This window comes from Camelus ferus, chromosome 13 (genome assembly GCF_009834535.1).
Source record: "Camelus ferus isolate YT-003-E chromosome 13, BCGSAC_Cfer_1.0, whole genome shotgun sequence".
Taxonomy (NCBI): Eukaryota; Metazoa; Chordata; class Mammalia; order Artiodactyla; family Camelidae; genus Camelus; species Camelus ferus.
The window spans coordinates 67843955-67864523 of record NC_045708.1 but is presented as its reverse complement, the minus strand read 5'-3'; the positions used below and the strand labels follow the sequence as shown (position 1 = coordinate 67864523).

At 38.1% G+C, this 20569-nt stretch overlaps 1 pseudogene; it reads right to left on the bottom strand.

Moving 5' to 3' along the window:
- LOC116668108 overlaps window positions 1–20569 on the bottom strand; it is a 69537-nt pseudogene that overhangs the window by 25320 nt on the left and 23648 nt on the right.

The following is a 20569-nucleotide window of genomic DNA, read 5'->3' as shown; positions in this document are numbered from 1 at the left end:
TGAGAACCAATGTTGGGGCAAATGACTTTATACCAACTGACACCCTGAAAATAATTTTCCAGGTTACCGTCAGTGCTGTAACTCCCCAAGGCTCACATACATACGTTCCGAATTTGTGCTTCTCCTATTCTGTACTGCCAAAAAGAGCTCATCAGAGCAGGACTTAATACATATAGAATCTCAAGAAGTAAAATAATTTCACCTAAAAATACATTTTACAAAGCATATTTTGGTAGTGCCTGGACAGTTGCATTTTCCCGAGAAAGAATATATACACACCTAAATTTTCACCCCAAAATGACGTATCCTTGCAGAAGACTACTGAGCCCTTCACTTTACTTTCCCTAGGACCTAACTCTTCATTCTTAGAGCCTTATGCATTGGAGTATCATTTTGTTATTTACCGTAGTGCATTGTTGTATTTAGCACAGTGAGTAACTGATGGCACCTAAGAAGAATATTCATTTTTGTTTACTCATTCATTTATTCCATCAGAAACATTTATTAAACAGTTAAACACCAGGTAAGTACCACAGAACGACTGTGTAAGGCACTGTCAAGTGTGATGAAATCTGATACAGATGAGAAGTGAGTTCCAAATTATATTTAGGTTGACCTTACTCTCCGGAGTTTTCTGTAAAGTGAATTCCCAAACACATTTATGGTTTCAATGTGTGTGTGTGTGTGTGTGTGTACACATAAGCTCTGATTTCTATATTTGTTCCACTCTTATCCACATAGTATTTTCTCAAGGAACATTGTATTCTTTCTGGCAGTACTGTATTACTTTATTTTAGGGCCCTTCATTTCAGCCATGGAGACAGTAGGATCATGAGGAATTATGACCATGTTTTCATTAATCTCTCATTCAATACACATTTAAGAAACCCTTAATTCACCAAGCTCCATACCAGTGCTTAGAGACAACCATGTGTTTCTTCTCTTCGACTGCCTGTCTCTCCTTCTTCACTTGAAGTACTTCCTTGACTTTTGGCTGGTGCAGAAAATGATGTTCCTTCCCTTTGCTGGATTAGCACAATTTCATTTGCAATAACGTGACACTAGATTGGGTTAAAGGAAATTTAAAGGCATAGGAGCTACAATGATGCAAATGTTCCCAGAAACAGTCTTGCATGAAAGCTGTCCAATCAATGACCACGATTTTGCCATGTCTGCAGGTAAAAAAATCTCCAAATCCAGAATTCCCACATGCCCAGAGTGTATCAGGCAGTTCTTTCTAAAATGGAAGGTTTGTCCTTGACCAGCTAACAAGTGACCAAAATCTCTGATTCCATATCGATAAAATGCCAGAAGACATGCTGAATAGTAATTTCCTGGGGCATGTAAACTTTTTCTAGTCCTGTTTCTTCACCGATGCAAAAAAGACCAAGACCACAAAAGAAAGGGTCATTGTCACTGGGAACCATGAGTCACCCATGTCCTAAAGCTTGTCTCTGTGCTCAATATATCTGGTAAACCTTTGGTTATACTGTGGGTTCATCAGTATATGGTTTTCCCATAATGCTTTAAGATTTGACTCCCTAACTTCTTCACTATAAAGCCATACGGGAGGTTGGCTGAAATGGCATCTAAATTCTCCTCCCAGATTTATAAAGCTGGGGCATTAGGAGGAAATGTTTTCTTCAGGGTCAGCCCCATCTTGGGGGAGTGCTTTATGTGGTCCCCTGTTGTAGACACTGCTGTAGCTGGAATCAACTCCTTGGAATCCTACAAGCTAAACATACCGTCTAGCTCTGGGCCTTTGCACGCAATGCACAAACTTCTTCAAGAGACACTCTTGCTCCTAACTCTGGTCCTCCTTGTTTGCCAGTCTCCGTTCCTCCTTATGGTCTCCTACTTCCTGACTTCCTGAGACTGGGTGAGGGGACCCTCACCTCTGCAGCCATTGTGCCTTCCTGTGCCATTCCTATCAGCAAGTCCCATACAATCATAAAGTTGAAGGTTGCCTGTGCACATCTGTCTCCCCTACTATCTCTTGATCTCAGGGATTTGGTCAGTGTCATGTATCTTCAGTTCTCAGAGCAGAGCCAACCACGTACGCAGCTGGTGGGGGTTGCATCAGCACAGGAACAAACATGCAATGTACCATGTCCTCACTGTATTCCCTGCTCCCCCAGGTTTCTCAACATCCAGGACACACTTTGAGGAACTAGTGTAGAAGGGACTCACTGAGGCAGGAAGGCCATGCACCACAACCAAATCTGCTGTCTGTTCTTTCTGAGGAATGGAAACTCCATGTGCTCTGTGTCCTCTAAATTCTTTCCATGACAGTCACCAGGAATTACACTAATGCCTTTGACTCACAGGGTCATTGTGAGTAAATAAATTACCCAAATCACGATAACTCCTCATATTTTCACTGTAGTTTAAAAAATCAGTTCAGGGTGTTTGTGCTGAAATAAAATGATGCTTTTTCTATGAAAACCAACATCTCACTGAACATGACAGCTACCCGCAGGCTGACAGCGTGGTGGAATCTGAATATCGTCCGCTGAGCCACAGACAGCAACTCTGTAAGTCCTCATTTCTTCTCTCCTTCTAAAGTAGGAGGCACACAGCTCTGCACTCCCGAGGGAGGTGAGGTCATTTTCAGGCACCTTGTAGTTTCTCCAGCCAACACTGTAAGGTGAAGTCCTAGAGCTGAGCCTGTCCTGAAGTCCTTTGGTGCCTCCTGGGGAAATGCACTGCAGGCTGCATGTCTGGATGCTCTGGGAAGGGAGTGAGGGACAGGGAACAGCGCTGCATCCCCATCAGGCACCCCAGGACCCAGGACCAGCACACAGAATGTGCAAGTCAACACAAGACTGCTGGTGTGGAATTAGGGCTATTTATAGAGCAGGAGGGGATTAGGAATGAGGCAAAAGTCGGTGAGGGTGAGTGAAGGAGGAGGCCCCCAGTTTGACGTTCAAGCATAAACTGTCATCTGTTGTCATGGGTTATATGCACCCCAATAAAGGGCTCTAGGAGAAAGGTCTCTCACATGCTTAAAAACTAATACATAATCATTGAATTATTGCTGGAATAAAAGATCTATTTCAAGTAACATTTCAACAATTGTTTTGGAAGCCAGGGTCACGATCACCCTTGTACATGGTGTAATACACTAAGTCGGCAGCTTGGCTCTTCGAGAATTCTTTCCCGACTTTCTCAGACTTAGTCTGCAGCTTGCCTCACAGATGCTGTGTTCTCACCTGTTAGCCTGGCCTCAAGTAGGCCTCAGACAGTGTACTTCTCAAGGAAACACTCAGAGAATAGTGGCAGCAAATTGTTAGAAATGCAAAGAAAATAGAGGAGGCCTCTCTCCAAGAATACAGGGAAGAACTTTAGAAAGCTCAGAGCTGAGTTACAAGTAAGAGTGTCAGGAGGACTTCTGCGGCCTCCTCAGTCTCAGATAAAATTCTGCCACAGTGTGAACCTTGAACTTGAGAAGAAGGTAAGAGGACTTCAGCCATCTCTCTGCACCCAGGGCGGCCCCTCTGTGTGAGGCTGAGCCCGACCCCAGGGAGGAGGCAGTGAGACGCTAAGGCAGAGGCAGCGTCTTTCCTCTGCGGCAGAAGCAGGGCCTCAGGCCCTAGTCCTGCACCAGGCTCGGTGGGCAGGGAGCACGGTCCTGTCCTCCTCTCCTGAGCTACCACATGCATTAACACGAATGGCTTCAGTATTTATACCAAAGTGATGTATACGGACAAACGCAGTGTTGGTAATTCTGAAAACCATACTTCCTGTGCTAAGCCACCAACTTTTAACACGATGATTCCACATTAGGGCAATTCACATGCTCATTATTCACCAACAGGTTTAAATTGGAGGCAGCTTAACACACGCAGCACACTGTTAACTGGAAACATTTCAAAATAATTTACCACATGGATAACATAGTGGTTTGTCTTCCTGTTGGACCACCAGGATGAAACAATGGATGCCACAGCTATAGAAAATGAGTCTGGTTTCTTTGCAAACCAAGAGGTCCAGTACAATCCCTCATTCCAAGCTGCCATTCCCACACGACCCACCTCAATGAAATAACTCTCCTGTGTGTCCAAAGGTGACCACTAATGTGTGATGGACTTTGTGTATTGTCATTGCTTATTAAATGTCTGTTTAGCAAACGAATGACCAAGGATTGTGGGACTCAGCACCTAGCAGAAAATACTTTTTGAATAAATAAATTTCTTTTTCAAAAGAGAAATTAGTTTCTTCTGGTGTATATTTTGTACTACGATAAAATAATTTTCAGTTATTGAAAACAATTTACAATACTCAGTGAAATATAAAAATAAAACATAATCTTTATCCCATCAATTAGTAAGAAATAAGATTAATCTTGGAGTATGTACTGCATGCGTCTAGGCTTTTCTATGCTAATTACTTCATACATTTTTCAAAATAAAATAATCTTATACCTACCATAAGTTGGATTCTTCTCAAGCAAACATACCCAAATTTATTACAAAGAATAACTTGAGTTTATTTGAGAAAGCGTTTGCAGATAGATTCAGCTGTTTCTTATTGTTGGTGAATGAAAACTTTTATCAGCAAAGAATGTCCTGTCCATAACAATGAAGAGAAAAAGAAAGACTGTTTCATTGTTGAGTTCACACAACTAAGGACATGCATGTAGGTAGACTGAAAGTGACCAGAAAGGCAGGGTGAAATTCCACACGTTTTCTATAAACAAGCAGGTAAGATCTGTTTGCACTGTTTTTAGCCTGCATGTGACATGTCTTTTGGATCAGTGGTATCCTGTTTTCCCATGAGGACTGAACAGCACAACTTACTGTGTCATCCTGAATGTTGTACCTTCTCATATAGAGTTCCCCCTATGCTCACTGGAAAATTGAGGTCACTATCATGTAGGTAATTTCCCTCATCTGACAGAAAAATAAAACTTTCATCCTCTCCCCAGGAAGGAATGGTTACATCCAAGACTGAAGCTAGGTTAAGCTCCCAAGGTGAAAAAGTTTCTGGGTGGAGCCCAAAAACTTTTAGACCTCTCTGGGTTGTAAAGTTGCCAGTGGTTTTCACAAGAAGATTCAATTGTTCTGGAACTGTTTTGGGGTTACCTGAAATAAACAACACATTCTACTATTCTGGAGAAGCAACAGATGATTTCTCAGCATGAACCGTATTTCAAATCAGCCCAGCCCTTCTTTCACTTTCAATCTCATGTATACTAACAGAAACTAAAGTTTCAGGTTTGCTTTGTCCTTAAATTGACAGCAGAATTTTAGATTCATGCAAAAGATAGGGATGAACTCTAAACCTTGTATTTTGCAAAATATTAATCAGAGTAAGTTAGGGACAGCAAGAAAAGAGACAGCAGGACTGGTGAGTCCTTGCCGGGTTTCTCTCAGATTAAAGTCGGTATAGTCCAAACTCAATGGTCACAATATTTTTCCAATAATAATCTACTGACTGATTATTTTAGAATCTAAGCCTATGTGCCTGAAAGTGTGTGTAAAAATCTTTTGTTTTTAATTCACATATGGTCAGTTTCACTGTGTCAGTTTCTGGTGTACAGCACAATGTCCCAGTCATACACATACACATGTATTCATTTTCATATCCTTGTTCATTAAAGGTTATTACAAGGTATTGTATATAGTTCCCTGTGCTATACAGAAGAAATTGACTCTTTAAAATCTGTTTTTATACATAGTAGTTAATAGTTGCAATTCTCTAATTCCCAAATTTATCCCCTCCCACCCTGTGATAACCATAAGATTGTTTAGCTTGTTTGTGAGTTTATTTCTGTTTTGTAGATAAGTCCATTAGTGTCTTGTTTTTCTTTTTTTAAGATTCCACATAGGAGTGATATCATATGGTACTTTTCTTTCTCTTTCTGTCATATTTGACATAGAATGACATTCTCTGGGTCCATCCATGTTGTGGCAAATATTATTTTATTCATTTTTATGGCTGAGTAGTATTCCATTGTATAAATATACTACAACTGCTTTCTCCAGTCCTCTTTCAATGGATATTTGGGTTGCTGCCATGCCTTGGCTGTTGTATATAATGCTGCTATGAACATTGGGTGCCTGTATCTTTCCATGTGAGTATACCCTCCCTATATGGCCAAAAGTGTGATTGCTGGCTCATATGGAAAGTTTATTTTTAGTCCTTTGAGGAATCTCCATGTTGTTTTCCATAATGGCTGCACCAAACTACATTTCTACCAACAATGTAGGAGGTTTCCCTTGTCTTCACACCCTCTCCAGCATTTATCCTTTGTGGACTTTTGAATGATGACCATTCTAACTGGTGTGAGATGATACCTCATTTAATTTTGACTTGCACTTCTTTGATAATTAGCAACATTGAGCTGTTTTCATGTGCCTACTGGCCATTTGTATGTCTTCATTGAAGAATTGCTTGTTCAGGTCTTTTGCCTATTTTGGGTTTGGTTGTTTTTATGTTATTAAGTTGTATGAGATGTTTATATACTCTGGAAATTAAATGTTTGTCAGGTGCATCATTTGCAAATATTTTCTCCATTCTATAGGTTATCATTTTGTTTTGCTTATGGTTTCTTTTGCTGTGCAAAAGCCTAAAAGTTTAATTAGGTCCCCCTTGTTAATTTTTGCTTTTCTTTCTATTGCCTGTCTAGACTGCCCTAGGAGAACATCACTAAGATTTATGTTAGAGAATGCTTTGCCTGTGTTTTCTTCTAAGATGTTTACCATGTCTCGCCTTATATTTGAGTTTTTAAGCCATTTTGAGTTTACGTTTTTGTACGGTGTGAGGGAGTGTACTAATTCGATTGATTTACATGCCGCTGTCCAGTTTTCCCAGCACCACGTGCCAAAGTGGCTGTCTTTTCTCCATTGTATACTCTTGCCTCCTTTGTTGAAGACCAATTGACTGTAGCTCTGTGGGTTTATTTCTGGGCTCTCTATTCTCTTTCATTGATCGTGTGTCTGTTTTGGGGCCAATAGCATACTGTTTTGATTTCTGTAGCTCTGTGGTATTCTCTGATGTCTAGGAGGATTATTCCTCCAGTTTCATTTTTCTTTGGTATTGCTTTGTTGATTCTGGGTCTTCTGTGATTCCATATGAATTTTAGAATTATCTGTTCTGGTTCTGTGAGAAATGTCATGAGTAATATGCTAGGGATCACACTAAATTTGTAGATTGCCTTGGGAAGTACGGCCATTTTAATAATATCGATTTATTACCACAAAAGCATGGGATACTTGTCCATTTCTTTAAGTCATCTTTAATTTCCTTAATCAGTGTTTTGTAGTTATCTGCTTATAAGTCTTTCTCTTCCTTGGTCAAATTTATTCCTAAGTATTTTATTGTTGTGGATGCGATTTGAGAAGGGATGTTTCTTTACTGTCTTTTTTCTTTTTTGATATTTCTTTGTTAGTGTAAAGACATGCAACTAATTTCTGTATGTTAATCTTGTATCTGGCTACCTTGCTGAATTTTTATCAGCTCCAGTGGTTTTTTTGTTGAGCTTTTATATATACTATCATACCATCTGCATAGGATGAGAATTTTACTTCTTCTACTCTAATTTGGATCCCATTTAATTTTTTTTTCCTGCCTAACTGCTGTCTCTAGGACTTCCAAATGTATGTTGAATAGAAGTGGTAATAGTGGGCATCCTTGTCTTATTCCAAACTTTAGTAGGAAAGCCTTAAACTTTTCACCATTGATTATTATACTGAATGTAGGTTTGTCATAAATAGCTTTTATTATTTTGAGATATGTTCTTTCTATACACACTTTGGTAAGAGTTTTTATCATAAATAGGTGTTGAATTTTTTCAAATGCTTTTTCTGTATCTATTAAGATGATTATGTAATTTTTGACTTTTCTTTTGTGGATGTGGTGTATCACACTAAATGATCTGCATGTCTTGAACCATCCTTGTGACCCTGGGAAAAATCCAAGTTGGTCATGTTATATGATCATTTTTATGTGTTGTTGGATTCTTTTCAAATATTTTGTTGCATCTATGTTCATGAAAGATATGGGCCTGTAATTTTCTTTTTTGGTAATGTCTTTGTCTGGATGTGGCATCTGGGTGATGGTGCTTTCATAGAATGATTTTAGGGAGTATTTCCTCCTCTTCAGTCTTTTGGAAAAGTTGGAGAAGAATCAGTATAGTTCTTCCTTGTATGTTTGGTAAACTCCCCATCAGGTCCTGCAATTTTGTTTGCAGGGAGGCATTTATTGCTAGTTCTATTTCACTTTTAGTGGTCAATCTGCTCAAGAGATCTATTCTTGATTCAGTTTTGGTGGAATTTATGTTTCTAGAAACTTATCTGTTTCTTCTAGGTTGTCCAATTTATTTCTATATACTTGTTCACAGAATTCTCTTATGGTTTTTTAAATTTCTGTGGTGTTTGTTGTAATTCCTCCTTTTTCCAGTCTTATGTTGTTCCTTTGTGTCTTCTCTATTTTCTTCTTGGTGAGCCCAGCCAGAAGTTTACTGATTTTGTTTACTCTTACAAAAAAAAACAGCTCTTGGTTTGATTGATTTTTTTTCTATTGGTTTTTAATCTCTATTTTATTTATATCCTCTCTGATCTTTATTATTTCTTTCCTACTGCTGGATTTAGGTTTGTTTGTTTGTTTTTCTAATTCTTTCAGCTGGAAGTTTAGGTTGTTTATTTGAGATTGCTCTTGTTTTTTGAGGAAAGCCTGTATTGCTATGAACTTCCCTGTTAGGACTGCTTTTGCTGCACCCCATAGATTTTGTGTGGTTGGGTTTTCACTGTCAGTTGTCTCAAAGTTCTAAATTTACTTCTTTGATTTCATCACTGACAAATTGGTTTTTTAGTAGCATGTTAGTTAGTCTTTGTACAGTCATTTATTTTCTCATTCATTTTTCTGTCATTGATTTCTAGATTCATTGTGGTCAGGGAAGATGCTTGAAATAATTTCTATCCTCTTAAATTTATTGAGGTTTCTTTTGTGCCTGAGTATGTGGTCCATCCTAGAGAATATACCAGGCACACTTGAAAAGAATGTATATTCTGTTTTGGGGGGAATGTAATGTCCTGAAAATATTAACCAAGTCCAGCTGTTCTGTTGTGTCACTTAATATCTCTGTTTCATTACTGATTTTCTGTCAGAAAGATCTGTCCAATGATGTTACTGAACTGTTAATGTCTCCTACTATTATTGTGTTCCCATTAATTTCTTCCTTTATGTCTGTGAGTATTTGCTTTATATATTAAGGTGCTCCTATATTGGGTGCATGTATGTTAACAAGTGTAATAATCTCATGTTGTATTGCTCCTTTGACCATTATATTGCCTTTCTTTATCAGTCTTTATGGCCTTTGTTTGAAAGTTTATTTAGTCTGATATGAGTTTTCCTATTCCCACTTTCTCGTCGTTTCTATTTCTATGGAGTATGTTTCCAATTTCTCATTTTCATTCTATGTGTGTCTTTTACCCTAAAGTGGGTCTTCTGTATGCAGCATATTGGAGGCTCCTGTTTTAGAATCCCATCTGCCACTTCATGTCTTTTGATTGGATTATTTAGTCCATTGACATTTATGGTTATTATTGATAAATGTGTGTTTATTGCCATTTTGAACTTTGTAGTCAACTCGATTTGATATTTCCTCTTCTTCCATTCTTTTCATTTTTGTGATTAATTTTCTTTTGTATTAGCTTGGATTCTTTTTGGCATTTGTGACTCTATTGATGCTTTTGATTTCTGATTACCTTGCTTTTTAAGTATGTTAACTCATTACTATGTTGGCTTTAGAATGATAGTCATATAGACTTTAACACATCCTAAAAAGAATGAAAAATAGAGGAAAAAATCTACATTTTCTTGCTCCTCTTATGATTTTGATGTCCTCTTTTCCAACTTCATGTTTATTGCATTACAACTCATTGTGGTTATTGCTTTTCCAATTTTTTTCTCATTTCTGTAGCTTCCTGCTTCTTTTCTATTTAGAGTAGGCGTTTCAGTATTTCTTTTAGGATAGGTTTAGTATTTCTGAATTCTTTTAGGTTTTACTTGTCTATGAAATTCTTTCTCTCTCCTTCTATTCTAAAGGATAGTCTTGCTAGATAAAGTATCATAGGTTACAGTCTTTCTCATTCAGGACTTTGAATATATCTTGCCACTCCCTTCTTGCCAGTAATGCCTGTGTATAGAAATCAGCTGAAAGCCTTATCGGAGTTCTGTTTTAACTAAATTTTGTTTTTCTCTTGCAAACTTTAGAATCATTTCTTTATCTTTAAATTTGGCTTTTGTAATTATAATATGTTTTTGTGTAGGGCTGTTTGGGTTCTTGTTTGAAACCCTCTGTGCTTCTTGTTCTTGGATATCTGATTCCTTTTTTAGGTTTAGGAAGTATTCAGTCATGATTTCTTCAAATACATTCTCATAATTTCAGTAGATACAGAACTCTAATTTGATTCTGTTGTTTTTCCTTTCAACACTTTCAGTATTTCACTCCATTCCCTTCTTGTTTGAATACTTTAGAAACATTCTGCTGTAATTCTTAGCCTTGTGCCTCTGTGGGTAAGGTATTTTCTCCCTTGCTTCTTTCAAGTTTTTCTCTTTGTCTTTGATTTTCTACAATTTGAATATGATGTGCTTTTTAATTTGAGAAGTTTCTACTGACACATCTTCAAGCTCACTGAGTCCTTCCCAACCTGGTTTAGTCAACTGATTAAACCCATCAAAGCCATTCTTCATTCTGTAAATATGTTTTTGTATTCTAGTATTTCTTTTTAATACTGAGAGTTTCCATCTCTCTCCTTATAGTACTCATTTGTTCTTTTCCTCTTTCCATTAGAGTTCTTAGCATATTAATCATACAAATTTAAATTCCCTGTCTGACATTGCCAAAATTTCAGCATGTCTGAGTCTATTTCTGATTTTTCTCACTTGATTTTTCTCTTCAGACTACTTTTTCTTTTCTTTTCTTTCTTTTTTTTTTTTTTTTTTGCCTTTTAGCATCCCTTGTAATTTTTTGTTGCAAGCTGGCATGATTTCATAGGTTAAAGAACTGAAGTAAATATGTGCTTAATGAGAACTTTTATGTCATCTATCTAGAAGTTAGGTTGTGTTTACTACTTATTGTTGTAGCTGTGGTGTCAAGAAGTAAAATTCCCTTACTGTTCTTGTTTTTGTCTCCCCGTTGTTCTTTTGATTTCCTAGAGAACTTTTCTGCTACTCTCTGAATGGGTGTGTTTCCCCAAAATTCACATGCTGAAAATCTAATGCCCAGTGTGCTCAGTTTGGAGGTAGGGCCTATGGGAAGTGATTAGTTCATGAGTACAGAACAGTCATTGATCAGTTTAATGCCCTTATAAATGAGGCCCAAGAGAGCTCCCTTGCCCCCTTGTCTACATGAGGATAAAGCAAGAACTCGGTAGTCAGGAACCCAGAAGAGAGATTTCACCAGAAACCCACCTTGCTGAAACCCTGATCTCAGACTTCCAGCCGCCACACCTGTGAGAAATAAATGTCTATTGTTTACGTACTACCAGATGTGCGGGATTTTGTTATAATAGCCCAAATGGAGTAAGACATCTCAAATAGGGTCTGAGACTTGCAGTTCTTCTAGCTGTGACCTCCTGTTAACATACAGGAGTCCTGTTGATGTAGTGGTGAGTTATGGGAGGGGAAGTATCCTATAGCCCTTTTGTTAAGTCTTAGTCTTTCAGTGAACCTGAGATGAGTTTTTCCTTAATGCAACATTGAAGCTTGGTGGGGATGGGGGAGAATAGAGTTGGATAGTTCTCTTCCCCCAGGTTGCTTTGGCTTTGATACAACCCAAGGCTGTTTGGCTCTGGCAAAATGCTTTCTGTTGAAGGAAGGCTTTATTAAGGAGAACAAAAAGCTCTGGGCATATTTCAAAATTGTTACATTTCTCCTCCCTTGCTGGAAACTTTCACAGATTTTTCTCCAGTTTTCACAGCGAGAACCCAATGGTTTTTCTCCTAGAATTAAAACTCAAGAAAGTATGGGGCACCCCCTTAGACCACCATCCCCCATGTTTTTAACTCACAGTTTAGTCCACACTAAGCCTACCTCAACTCAGCACTTCCAGTGAAAGTGTTCCCACCCCTGCTGGGGTCCTGCCGTTGGTGAGCTATGATGCTCTGTCTGCCTACCTGTCTCTCCAGACTGGGGGACAGCAGTTAACATATGACCTCTATGCTCCCATGTATCTAGAAAGATTTGTTGATTTCCGTTTGTTCAGCTATTTTCCTGTGAGAATCATGACTTCCAAGTTTCTAAATGTCAGACCAAAAATTTTTTGCCTTTACATTCATAAGTGATAGAAGCTTTCTTTCATGTATACTATTTTAGTGATATTTTGGAATTAAATGTTTCCAAGGCTCTAATAATGAATTGACTGATGCACCTTATTTTTTTGTGCTCTATGGAAGTTTGGCCAACACTGAAATTATTGTTTTTGAATGCAAAAATCACAGTTGAAATGGCCAAGTGACGAGCTAACTTATAAGAATCTTCACTGACTATGTGTCTTTAATACTGATTATGACTTTCTGGTTTGTATTTTGCCCTTGAATCAGTTGTGGTCATTTGTATTTTAAGGAATTTGTTTATCCAACTTTTAAGTTATTTACATAAAATTATTCATTAGTACCTTAGTGTTTAATATTTTTAGGATTTTAACAGCAAATACACACTTTTCTCATGTCTGAGAGTCTCATTTCTCATATGTTGTCTGTGCCTTCTGTTCTATTTATATTTGCTGAGAAGCCTACCAATCCAAGTGCTTTTATTCCTTTGTGTAGACCTAAATTTATCCCCACTGTCATTTTTCCTTTTGCTTGAGGAACTTCCTTTAGCAGTTCTTAAAGTGAAAGCCTGATGGCAATAAATTCTGTCAGCTTTGGTTTTTGTTTTTTTTTTTGGACATTTAAAAATTCATTTAATATTCTTGTAAGTGGTTAGCCCTTAGAGTTTTACAGTACCTGACCCCCTCCTAGCCACTGCTTCCATGTTTAACCTTTTTTAAAAACTTGAAGTACAATAGAGTTGATTTAAAAAATTATATTCATTAAAAGTGTATACAGCATACTAATTCAGCATTTGGACAGACTACACTCTACTCAAAGCTATTATGATATAATGGCTGTAATCCCTGTGCTGTGCAATGTCTCCTTGTTAGATGTCTGTTTTATACATTGTAGTGTGTGTCTTTTAATCGTGTATCCCTAATTTGCCCCCTGCCCTTCTCTCTCCCCACTGGTAACCACTAGTTTCTTTCCTACATCTGTGAGTCTGTTTCTGTCTTGCATATATATTTATTTGTATTATATTTTACATTGTGCAGATAAATGATATCACAGATTTCTTGGTCTGACTTACTTCAGTAAGCATACTGTTCTCCAGGTCCACCCACATTGCCACAAATGGCAGAGTCTCAGTCTTTTATAGCACATAGTAATATTATTTTATATCTATATTTACATGCACATTCACCACATCTCTATCATTCAGCTGATGATAGGGACTTGTGTTGCTTCCATATCTTGGCTATCGTAAATAATGTTGCTATAAACACTGGGGAGCATGTGTCTTTTCAAATTTTTGTTTTTTCACATACAAACACAGGAATGGGATTGCTGGATCATATGGTGGTTCTATTTTTAGTTTTGTGAGGAACCCCTATACTGTCTTCCATAGTGGCTACTCCAATTCACACCAAAAGGGTACAAGGGTAAAGCTATACTTTAAAAGTCTTTATTTTGCATCCTCGTTAAAAACATTTTTACTAAATAGCTAATTCTGGTTGACATTTTTCATTCAACTTGTTAGAAATGTTATCCTACTTTCTCTTAGTTTTTATAATTTCTAGCAATGTTTGTTTCCAATCCTAATTTTTCTTGCTCTATATGTTATGTTTCATTTTTTCACTAGATCCCTACGAGGTTTTTATACTTGGTTGTTACTGCTAATCTGTGAGGTACATGGCCATATTTATCTTCTATTTGTTTTGCTTGGGGTTCAATGAGAGTTTCATCTGACCTTTGTTTGCCTTTCACTACTTTTAGAAAATTCCTGTCCATTTTCCCTTCAAATATGTTTTCTTCTTCCTTCTTTACTTCTTCTATTTGGATTTTTCCAGTTACCTACAGTAAACTTTTAGACCTTCTCCTGTGAGATGTTCTCAGCTACTGAACGCTCAGTTGCTTTTTTTTTCTCTTTGTCTTTGATTTCCAAGTGGTTAAAAGGTACTGCTCTATCTCGGGTTCTCTGATTCTTTCCATCAATTTGCCTGCATGTTTTTAAGCTAATTCCACTAAAATAATCCTTAATCATTGATATTGTGCTTTACTTTTATAGGATTTTCTTTTAACTCTCTAAGTAGTGTCCATGTCTTCACAAAATTTCACATATGTTCCTGAGTGTTCGTCACCTTCTCACTAGATCCTTCAGCATAATAATAGGAATTTAAAATCTGTGCCCTATCTGCTTGTTCCAACATTTGATCTGTCTCTGATTTTGGTTCTGTTCCTCATTTTATCTGATTATAATGGACTGTTATAACGTGTTTTGGTTTTGTTTTTCTGCTTGACTACATTTTAATTGTATGTTTGGCATTGTAAAACAGTAGACATTGAGATAATAATATTTATGTTTGAAACTTTCAGTTGTTGTGATTGTGGGGGCATTGGTTGAGTGCAGCTGTGTCCACCTGGCTGGGCTTCATTGTTGCTGTAGCTACATCAAGTACACAACAAGCTTCCCGTTCCTCCAATGGAATTCTGCCATGGCATTGATCTCAGAGGGAGGTCTGAGGATTTCCTGGGTATTCCTGTACCACCATCAACTTTTAGCAGACCTGCAGACCTGCATTACAGTCTCTCTCTGTGCCCTTGACCTATTCCATTGGTAGACTGCTGCATTTGTCACTCAAGGCAAGGCTTTGTTGAAGGCCTGTGTGCTCCTAGGTTCTCCAGGTCTTCCTGCTGCACCTCAAACCTTGGGAAGCCCAGTCAGCCTGTCCAGCCAAGGATGTCACACATCTCCTTCCCGGCATCTGCTGTTTCTTACGAGCACCTGATGGAGGCCAGCGGGACACTTTTTATGAGTAGGTATGGATTCCTCTTATGCCAAGTTTGCTCAAGATTCTAGCCCTCTCCAATGAAATTATTCTGTATGATACTATAGTGACTATATGTCATTATGCATTTGTCAAAACCCATGGAATGTACAACATCCAGAGTACACCCTAATGGAAACTATGTACTTTGGTCGGTAATAAAGTGCCCATGTTGGTTCACTGATTGTAGCAAATATGCCACAGTGATGAGGGATGCTGAGGGTAGAGGAGTATATATGAGGGGGTGGGGAGGGCTATGTGGGAACTGTCTGTATTCTCTGCTCAATTTTACTGTGAACCTGAAACTGCTGTAAAAGAATAGTCTATTAAAAATAAATAAATCAAATAAAATAGATAAATTAGAGAAAAGTATTCTAGCCCTCACTCAGTCTTTAAGAAATTTATTAAAATTTTACTTAATTTATTCTATTGTCTATAATTTGCTAATGGTTAAAAAATTTAAGTGGCTTCTCAAAGGACATTTGGACCCTTTGGAATTCAGTTTCTCTTCTTACCTGGTGACCTAAACTGTCGTGGATTTTTAAAAGCATTATTTTATAGATTCTTTGGTTCTTTCTTGATTTTCAGACTGTGAAAATATTTTCTTGGGGCATTTTGGAGTCCCAGCAACTTGGAACGCGGGTCTCATTTCTTTTGAGTAGTCAGTCTAGCTTTGCCAGTTTCACAAAATACCAACATTTTGAAAGCTTTGATTCTCTTACTGTAGATTGGTTTTCTGTTTCATTAAGTATGCTTTCATTTTTACTTTGGTTTATTCTACTTTTTCTGTATTTGTATCATGTGTAGAGATTGACATTTAGCTTGTTTTCAACTTTAATTCTCTACTAGCATGTGGCTCTGAGGCCACGAATTTCACTGAAATTAGCGATTTGGCTGCATCCTGAAAGTTTGATGTATAGCATTATCAGTATTGTTCATTTTAAATATTTTATAATTTTCAAAATAAAATTTTCTTTGACCTATAGGTTATTTATATGCATATAAGAATTTGTTGTTACATTTTTGTCAGCATTTTTTAACATTGTCTTATGGTAAATTCATATACTCGGCTAGACTTTAATTATTGAAGTTGAAAAAATACGTTTTCTACAGTGTTTGATCACAGTTATCAATATACGAAATCTCTGTTCAGTTTTGCTCATTCTCCTCTACAAATGTCCAACCTCACTATTCATTCCGTGTGTTTGCTCTAATGATCAATCATAGAAGTGGGGGAAGTGTGCTTTTAAAATTGTAGTCTTAACTATTCTTTTAGTTCTGCCCATTTCCTCTTAATTTATTGGAGACTACATTACAAAGTACATACAAATATAATAATATTATGTCTTTCTGGTAATCTGGAACTTTCATCAATTTTCTATATTATTATAGACAGGATTTTTCTTCTCTTTAAGTCTACTTTTATATGCTGCTGTATATTACATGCACAGACTATGATTTCTGTTTTCTTGTAACACTTGTAAACACTTCTGTTTTTATATGATACTATTTTTTTATTTCTACAGTGCTTTGTTTATTATTTCTGTAATGTATAAATCCCCTTTCTTTATGTATGACATTTACATGGCATTGTATTTTCATGTTTCTCAAGAATAACATATGCTTTAGTTGATATTATGTACATATCATGCATTATTCCTGTTGCATTAATTTCACTTTTATTTACTCTATATTGCATATATGCTTTTGTATGTTATATAGTTTCACACTTTCCTTCTGCTTGACCTATTATAAGTTTATCTTTCTCTCTTCTGTTTTCTTTCAGATAGATTGAATATATTTAATTCCTCCATTTGTCTTCTGTTTCTTTAGAAGATGTGAATTGACTCTGTTGCTTAGCTCAGAATTAAAACATGCATTCCTAACACATCATGATTTAAAACAAACAATGGCTTTATTCTTCTTTTAGGAAAACAAGGTCTGGGAAGGTAAATGTATACCTTGGGACTTACATGTTATTATTATAGCGAAAATATTCCTCCCTGCCCCCATCATGTGACAGTAATCCTACCTCTTGATGATGATCACAGTCAATTATCATGACAACTCCAAGGACACTGACTCATTCCTGTGCCTGCTCTATTGGCGCAAGATGCCCAGAGAGAACAAGCAGCAGCATGGCTGTAGCTTACTGGCCCCTTAGTCCGTCCCCTGGTGGAAATATTCTCTCTCTCTAGGAACCAGGATCTCTGGAACCACAACCCAATGTTTTCAAGATCAGGAAGCACAAATACCCCTAAAGATGTCACCACAAGTGATACTGAGTGGGAATACTAGTCATTCTGCCATTGGCCTCCAATCCCATGTATTATGCCTACTGGGTGCACAGAACACTATCATGACTACAGGGTTTAAGTTATTTACCTTATCCAGAACAATGGTACCCCATCCTCACAGTAAGTCATGGTCAAACTGACCTCTCAGTTGCCTCTATAACAATGTGTTCCACAGCTCTGCTGGGAAAGCAAGTGTTGAATCATGTGATTTGTGGTAGAACCAGTGGAATGCATGTCCCACAACTGTGGACTCATTCTGTGTTGTGGAAGTGGCCAAACTCATCCCTAAGAATTGGGGAAAAAGCTCATCTTGGGAGGGATATGTTGACATACTGCTATGGTCTTTACCAGCACAGACAGCAAGCTAACTGAAAAGCCATAGTTTTAAAGAGAAATGTATATGTTTTCCTCCAAATTTGGCTGCTTTATCAAGTAGGACTTTCCTTGGTTTTTTTTATCATTATCAGGTACTGGACAGACCCAAAGGGCACAAAATAGCAGAATTCAGCTGAGTATATGGAAGTGTTGGGAATACTTTGAAGGAGAGGAAGTTTGTGCCTAAACAGGGTAGATCCTTGTCAGGTCATGGCTGCAATTTCTGCTCCCTTCACCAAGCAAGAACCAAGACAAAACAGAGAGGTTGACTGACAGACAGCTACACCACCTCTCATGCAGGAATTAGGTGAGCTGGTCATGTAGTTTAAGATTCGCATTATATGCCTATAATTGTACTATGACTGTTAGGCTCCCATATTCTTAAAACCTAGTGGAGATGAGTGAGAAGTTAAACACCCCCCATGAGGGATGTGTAGATCCAAACAAATTAAACCCAACAAAGCCAACCACACTGAATGAGACCCCATTGCTGTGGATGAGTGCAGAGGCATTTGGAGCTTTCATTTTGCATTAGATCCTGGTTTCCCTTTCAGTGTAGCTCTAATGGACACCTTCTCCCCACCCCCATTCAGCAATAGTAGTCTGTGAACTCTGATCAGGTAAACCCTCATCTCCTAGTAAAAGGAAACATTAAACCAGCAATAATATTTCCGCTTTATAAATGGGATCTAAAGAGAGTTTACCCTGAGCACCATCAGTCCTACAGTGAGCTCTGACACCCAAGTGATAAATTAAACATTCCTCAAAGTTCCTTAAAATGGACCCTCCCTGACAAGTGCTGCGAATGTGTAAAGGAGGTATAAATACACATCTGTTTTTAGCACCCCAAGACAGACGCAGAAAACTGTCATTTCAGTATTCCCTCTACCTCATGTCCCAGACACACTACAACTGAGTCTCCTCAGGTGATACACTGCACTCCGGCTTGTGAGCAGGGTGACATGTTTATTACAGCCAGATCAGCACTCCAGCTCTGTTGCCTTACATTGTGTTCATTTCTGAGTGCCTGTTCTTTGACCTTGTTGATTTCTGTGCTCAGCAATGTACAAGGTGCTTCAGTTTTGTCTTGTTTTGGCAAACATTTTGTCCCACTGGCCACTCTCTCCAAGCCTAGAGCCCCCAAGCTTATGAATCTTATCCCGAGAGGGCCAATATTCCTTTGTATCCACATGTTCCTTACCTGAATGACTGCACTCAGATTTCTGAACTGAAAATGCTTCAAGTGTGAGCTGCTGACAACGCTGCTGCATCCCCAGCTGTGTTCCTTCACTAAACTCTGAGTAGCAGGATGGGAAAATGAGGCTCTTTCTGGCAGGATTCTCACCAGACACCAAGCTGAGTGCACTAGGTGACTAATAAACACAATGTCTAAAATCAGATGCTGGACCACTTTTTCAGAGTTAAAGTAATAGACAATGAAAACACTTAATTTCAGCCTCATTGACTGCCTTCAGTTTAGAATCTCAATTTAATCATTCATCCTTTTCCAATATTATACTTTTGGGAATTAGACTTATGGAATACAATTCCTTAAAGTATTTTTCTTGAAGCAATTACAGAAAATGGAAGCTGAAAATAAGACTATAAATTAATTCCCCCTCTGTAAATAAATATCTATCATGCTTTAAAGACAAACATATCTAAGTGCCCTTTCAGTCTTCATCTCAAAACACATCTTCACATCCTCATTGTCAACAATGAAAAGTTAACGGAAACAGAAAAGAAGACAGCTTGAGAGACAAACAAGACCAAGACCTGGAGAAAAAGAAAGACAGAGAGAGAGAGGGAGGGAGACAAATCCCTTGGATCCAAGTAACTGAGAAAGGATTAACTTTGTTTGGTCTTGGGTCATGTGCCACATCTCTCCCTAAATCGATCATGGTGGCTTAGGAATTATAAGGCTGTGGTCATTTTCTCAGCTTGGGTTCAAATCTTAAATATGCCACATTTATTTTCAGGATTCTAGGAAAATATGTTCCTGACCGTGCTGCATATACTTTTAGTTATAACAAGCTTTGAAGCTCAAATATTGTATCAGTGTATTTTACAAAGTGAGCTTGTGGCCGTCCAGCTAAGGACGATGCTCACCTAGCTGCACGTGCAGCTGAACAAGTCCACGGATGGAACGTGCACCAGAGCATGTGCTCTGGGAGAGTCTTGGCCGTGGATCTTTGCGACTGTAGCCCATCTGCCTTCCTCTCCCTTCCTTCCTTCTGACACACAGATGTGGTGATGAAACCACATCCCTGATGGTTAAAAACCTGTAAAAGGAGCTGGTAACTAACAAATCTTGAGCTCATCTTACAGAACAGCAGATAAAGGGACAGCTTTCTTTTTTCTTTCTTTCTTTCTTTTTTTTAAGCCCTCTTCTTGTAACACAACCAAAGTGACTGAAACCACTGGTACCAATATGGCTGAACAGACTCTGAACAGAACAGACTTGCTTGTCCCATGCGTGACTTATTTATATCCCAGCCTGCTTGTTTCACACCAACTCCCCATGAATATGCACACGCATCCCATGAAGAAGAACGGAAATAAAGTAGACCTGCACACAAACCAATGAGCTCACCTTTCCCTCACTTCCAACAACTTTTTCTCAAAGCCTAAGACCATCCTGCTCCTTTATCCCATCATTATCCCAAGCACCTCCCCTTCTGGGGGGCAGAGCTAAGACTTGTTCTCCTGCCTCATTGTTTGCTTGCCTCCCAAATAAACCCTTTCTCTGCTGCAAACCTCAGTGTCTCAGCGTGTTGACTCACAGCTCCTCAGGCAAATGAATCTGGTG